Consider the following 6217-nt stretch of genomic DNA (forward strand, 5'->3'; position numbering starts at 1 on the left):
AACCCTCAGTGTTGCCCCCGTACCGGACCGGGGACCGGCAACGGGATCGCAACCCTCGGCGTCGCTCCCGTGCCTCGCTCAGCCAGTGAGTGGGAACCGGTCTGTATGTGGGATCCGAACCCTCAGGCAGGAGCGCCGCCGCGCTTCCCAAATGGCGCACTTATCCAGTGCGCCACCGGACCGGCCCTCTAGTAGCCCGCTTTTTGCAGTTAACTATATATCACGAAGATCTTTCCAAGTTATCAAAGATTCTTCTATGGTGACATTCTAGGTTGTTAACATGGTTTGGAGGCAAGAAGAGGAAAGCTTATGTGGCAGAAGGGAGGCAAAAAAAAATTTTTGTGAGGACTGTGCTAAAAGCAGGTCTGTATGTGGGATCCGAACCCTCAGGCAGGAGCGCCGCCGCGCTTCCCAAATGGCGCACTATCCAGTGCGCCACCGGGCTGGCCCTCTAGTAGCCTGCTTTTTGCAGTTAACTATATATCACGAAGATCTTTCCAAGTTATCAAAGATTCTTCTATGGTGACATTCTAGGTTGTTAATATGGTTTGGAGGCAAGAAGAGGAAAGCTTATGTGGCAGAAGGGAGGCAAAAAAAAATTTTTGTGAGGACTGTGCTAAAAGCAACATTGACAACCCACGAATTTGTTTATGTAGGAGAATTATTCTACAATTCTGATTTTGGGGTGTCTTTGAAAATCTGATAAAGTTGTCTTCTTCCCAGCAATATGTAAGAACACACAATTTGTACATAATTTCAAGGGTACATACTCCACCCCCCTACCCCCCACCCCCCCAATGCTCAGGGAAAATACCCCTTATCTACAACATCATTTTAAATGGTTGTGTTGAATGCCTCTGTGTGGCTGGAGATCACAACCTACAGTGTAGTTAAGAGTCTGGGCTCTTGAATGAGGCACATGACTTCAAATCCCAACTCTAATACATACTCTTCAGTCCCCATGCCTGTTTTCTCACTTGTAAAATCCAGACAATAATAAGTGAGTTTTAGGGTTGCTGTGAGGTCTAAACGAATTCATATGCGTAAAGTGTTTGCAACAGGGTCTGGCACATGGTAAGTGCTAATTAAATGTCAGCTCTTATTATCTCTCTTGTTTTGCTCTTGTAACATTTCTAACCATATCTTTGCACACATCTGTGATTACTTCCAAGGGATAAATTCCTAGATGTGGAATAGCTGGGTCAAATCATTAGCATATTTATGAGATTTGGGATACATAATGCAAAACTCCTCTCTAAAGATTCCAATTCAATAATTATTCTAGGACTGGGTTTATAATGGTAAACAAAACGGACAAAAATCTTTGCCCTTATGGAATTTCCATTAGAAAGGAGGTGGACAGTAAATAAATAAGTAGGAGGTGACAAGTGTTATGGAGAAAAATAAAGCAGGGTTGGGGGTTGGGAGGGCTGGGACAGGGTGGGGGATGAAATTCTAAAGAGGGTGGTCAGGGAAGCCTCCTGAGAAGGTGACATTAGAGCAAAGACCTGAAAGAGGGAGGAAAACGTGGGTACCTTGGGGAGGAGTGTTCCAGGCACATGGAACAGCGTGTGCAAAGGGCCTGGGGCAGGAACTTGCCTGGGTTTGAGGGGGAAGTGGGAGGAGAGGAAGACAGAGCAGCAAGGGGGTGGGGACATGTCATGGAGGGCCTGGTGGGCTGAATCAAACTACTGGGAGCAGTTTTAATTTTGTCCAACTACTGGCCTAGGCAGGATGAAGTGGGCATTCAAGGAGACAATTAGAATGAACTGAAATTACGTTTTCCTTGGAATCTATGCTTAGCACACTAAAAGGAAGTGTCAACTCTTACTGTCCCTGGGGAAAACCGGAGGTTACTTGTTTTCTCAGTAAAACGTGAATATTTCAAATACTCAAAGCCAGTCTTTTTTTCCTAGAACAGTAAGAACCAAGAGTAAAATGAAAAGACACAAGCTTGTTTTGTTTGTTACTGGGCTGTGTTCCCGGATGAACAGTTTGCCAAGTGTGCAATTTTGAGACAGTATCTATCAGGGGATTTTAGGCCCAACATGATATTGCCCAGGATTGAGGGCCCCTGAGCCCAAGCCTCACTCCTTCGTCTTCTCGCCACACTTCCCGGCCACAAAGCATCAGCCCCAGAGACACACGCTGAGGGCGGAAAGGCCAGCTCAGAACAAAAAAGCAGCAAACCACAAGTTCATCTTGGGGACCACTGTGGCTGAAATAAGTGACCTGGAATATCCACCCACTTCCCCAACTTGCAGAACCTGTGCCTTGAATAAACTGGGAAGTTCCAGGAGCTCCAGAAAGACCAGACTTTGAACCGACATAGTTATACATGAAGAGGGGCAAATCTCAGCATGGAATTGAGGCTGGTGGATGTGTCTGTTGTCTTAGGGGATCAAAGATGAGCTTTGGCACGATGAAGCGACATCTACACCTTTAACAGTGCTCCCATTTGCTGCATCACTTGTCAGCAATATGTCACTGATCACCTATCATGTACAGGCACGGGGCCAGATGCCAAAAGAGAGGACTTAAAGAAATATATCTGCAGGAGCTGCTAGTTCCTGCAGGGGAAGGAGGGACACATTGCACACCAAGAGCCTTGGCTAAGTGCCCCACCAGCCTGCCCTTCTCCAAGTTAACATGTATCAGCTTGTTCTATTTCTGTCCCTTTCCTTCCCTCTTTTCTTCATTTCCAGTCTTTCTCCTTCCTTCTCTCCCTCCCTTTTTCTTCTGTTCTTTCTTACTTTTTTGCAGATGGTACAGTTTTATCATTATGAAATGGGAGTCGACATAATAGATAAATTTGTCCTAATAACTGTACCTTGGTTCATTTCCATTTCTTAGCAGAAATAATAAATGCTTATTGAAAAAGATAAAAACAGTATGAAAACATCCAAATTAAAAGGGAGAATCCTCACCATTTTGACTCCCCGCTCTTCTGAGATACTCACTGTGAATAACTTAGTGTTTACTTTCCAGACAAGATGTTTTTTTCCATGCACACACATATCTCTGTATATAGTTTTATACAAAAAGGGAATATGAATTCCTGTTTAATTTACTGCTGTGTTCCCAGCTCCTGGCACATAGTAGGCATTGAAAATATTTGTTGAACAAATGAACTATACATTTCTGAAACTCGTCTCTCTTATTAAAAAATACACCACGGACATCCTTTCCTGTCATCTACCTCATTCTGTTTAGCTGCTGCGTAGTATTCCGTAGAAGGGCTGCATCATTGTCTAATCAGAATGCTGTCGCCAGATGGTAGGCTGTCTCCATGTTTTCAATCTTTGAAATCATTGTACCTACATTCTTGCACACTTGTGCATTTCTGTAGGAAAGTGGGATTGAATAATGGTATCCCAAAGATGCCCACATCCGAATCCTCAGAACCTGTGAATTCGCTAGCTTGCATGGCAAAAGAGACTTGCGTGTGTGATTAAATTAAGGCTCTTGAGATGGGAAGAGCATCCTGGATTGTGGGCGGGCCCAATACAACCAGAAGGGTCCTTGTAAGAGGAAGGCAAGAGGGTTACAGTCAGACTGGGCAACGTGGTGAGGAAGCAGGGAGAAAGAAGGGGATGCAATGACAGGAGCAGAGTTTGGAGGGTTGCCATTGCTGAGGGGGCCACGGCCAAAGAACGTGGACGGCCTCTAGAAGCTGGAAAAGGCAAGCACAAATCGTTCCCTATGGCCTCCAGAAGAATTCAGCCTCGCCGACCCGTTTGTGGCTTCTGCCTCCCAGAACTATAAAATAACACATTTGTGCTGGTTAAGCCACCCAGTTTGTGGTAATCTGTTATAGCGGCGATAGAAAACGAATACAAGCAGCCTAGAAATGAAATTGCTTGTTGTCTTAGTCCATTCAGGCTGCTATTACAAAATACCATAAATAAGGTTGGCTTATACACAACAGAAATTTATTTCTTACAGTTCTGGAGGCTGGGACATCCGAGATCAAGTCACCAGCAGATCTGGTGTCTGGTGAGGGCCCATTTCCTGGTTCATAGATGGTGGCTTCTCGCTGTGTCCTCGCATGGTGGAAGGGGCCAGCCAGCTCTCTGTGGTCTCTTTTATAAAGGCACTAATCCCAATTGTGAGGGCTCTGCTTGCGTGACCTAATCACCTCCCAAAAGGTGCTATCTCCTAATACCATCACCCTGGTGATTAGGTTTCAACACATGAATTAGGAGCTGGGGATCAGGAGGGACACAAACATTCAGACCATAGCAGTGGTTCAGGAAGTAAACTCATTTTCTCAATTCATTGACTTTCTCTCATATACACATGGTTTCCATCCTGGTCACTGCCCTCGGATGCTTTCTAATATGCCTCTGACCTTCTCAAAATGTCAATGCCAGAATGACCTGCCTCTCCAGACCCTGCTGATCTGTGCAGAGTAGGCATTTTGTTAGGTTTGATCAGCATGTTTGAGAACCTTACAGTAAGCTACGCTCATTCAGCTAGAAATGAACTGAACATCTAAGTCTTCTTCAGTCACGTCTCTGCTGTGCTGTTCTTGGGCTGTTGGTTCATTTTTGACACTGGGGCAGGACTTTACTTTCATGCCTCCTAAATTTCACATTATCTAAATACAAGGTGAGAGATCAGAATCTCCAGTATCAAGCTACTGACTAGTTCTTTGTCACCATTTCAGTTCCGTGCACTTTTGGAGAATGGAAAGAGCAGGTGAATTTGGCCTCAAATCTCCAGAGAGAAAAGAAGCTAATAGAGGCAGCATCATAAATAATAGAGAGGGTAAAAGCCTCCATATCAGAAATGGCTCATCTTCAGGGCTTTCAATGCCCAAGAAGGGATTTATACAGGAAATCCTCACAGGGAGAGTCCAGCTCAGACAAGGGACTAGATTTATGCTGGAAATTTTACTTCGTTATTCATGTCACAGCAGCCAAGCCCTCAAAATGTCAGCTTAGATGCTGTGGACCTTGTCCGATGCCGGCAGAAAGGAGGTGCCCCAGGAGCCCCAGGCTATACATCCATAGGGCAGACACCTCCTTCTGTCCCCCAGGACCCTTCTCAGTACACGGCGAGCAAACTCTCAAGGGCTGACAGTCCCTTGGTTTTTTATTGTCTGATTGGGGACAGGAAGTTTCACGAATCCAAAGCAAGTTAGAATTTTCCATCCCAGCCCCTTCTTTTACAGGTGGGGAACCAAGGCTGGGTTGCATAGACCTCAGAGTTCTCTAAGTGGTGCCTTCTGGGATTTCCTGATGGAAAGGCTCTGCGGGCATTTTTTACATTGGCCAAGGGCAGGTGCACTGGGCCAGACAGGGAAAACGCTGCCAGACAAGGCTCCCACACCCTTGTGTCAGAAATACTGGATTCATTTCCTGAGGCTGCCATAACAAAGTACCACAAACTGGGTGGTTTCAAACAACAGAAATTTATTCTCTCACAGTTCTGGAAGTCAGACGTCCAAAATCAAGGTGACAGCAGGGACATGCTCCTGCCGAAGGCCCTGGGGAAGAATCCTTCCTTATCCCTCCCAGCTTCCGTGGTTTCCTGTGATCCTGGGCACCCCTTGGCTTGCAGCTGCATTGCTCCAGTCTCTGCCTCTGTTGTCACATGGCTGCCTCTGTCCTGCTTGTTACTGCATCTTCCTTCTGTGCATATCTGTCTCCACGTCCAAATTTCCCCTTTTATAAAGACACCAGCATATTGTATTAGGGCCCGCCCTAATGACCTCCTCTGAACTTGATTATATCTGCTAAGATCCTAATTCCAAAGAAAGTCACATTTACAGGTATCTGGGGTTAGGATTTCCACATATATTTTAGGGACACAATTCGATCCATAGCAGGCACCTTCCACCAAGAGAGAATCAAGCTGGTGACAAAAGCTCAGGGATATTGGTTCCTTTAGCCACGCCCTGACTGAGACTCCAGGGCCCCTGGACAGGCAGCTCTCAACACTAGCACCCTGGGACCACACGCCCCGTGTGCATTTAGATGAGAGGCTGACCCTGAGTGGGAGCTCACATAGAGGGAGGCTGGTGCAGGCCCAGCTTCTCCTCCACTGTCCTGTGCTCCTCTGCTCAGCAGAACAGAACCTGGAGTGCCTGGGTCACTGCCCCAGGGTCCAATTAGCAACTGTCATTACTTATTCATGCTCCTTGCAGGGGTGCTACTCCCTTGTCCCAAGAGGCTCACCAAAGTGCTCCTTCCTACCCCACACATGGCTTTCC

This window comes from Galeopterus variegatus, unplaced genomic scaffold (genome assembly GCF_000696425.1).
Source record: "Galeopterus variegatus unplaced genomic scaffold, G_variegatus-3.0.2 Scaffold58, whole genome shotgun sequence".
Lineage (NCBI taxonomy): Eukaryota > Metazoa > Chordata > Mammalia > Dermoptera > Cynocephalidae > Galeopterus > Galeopterus variegatus.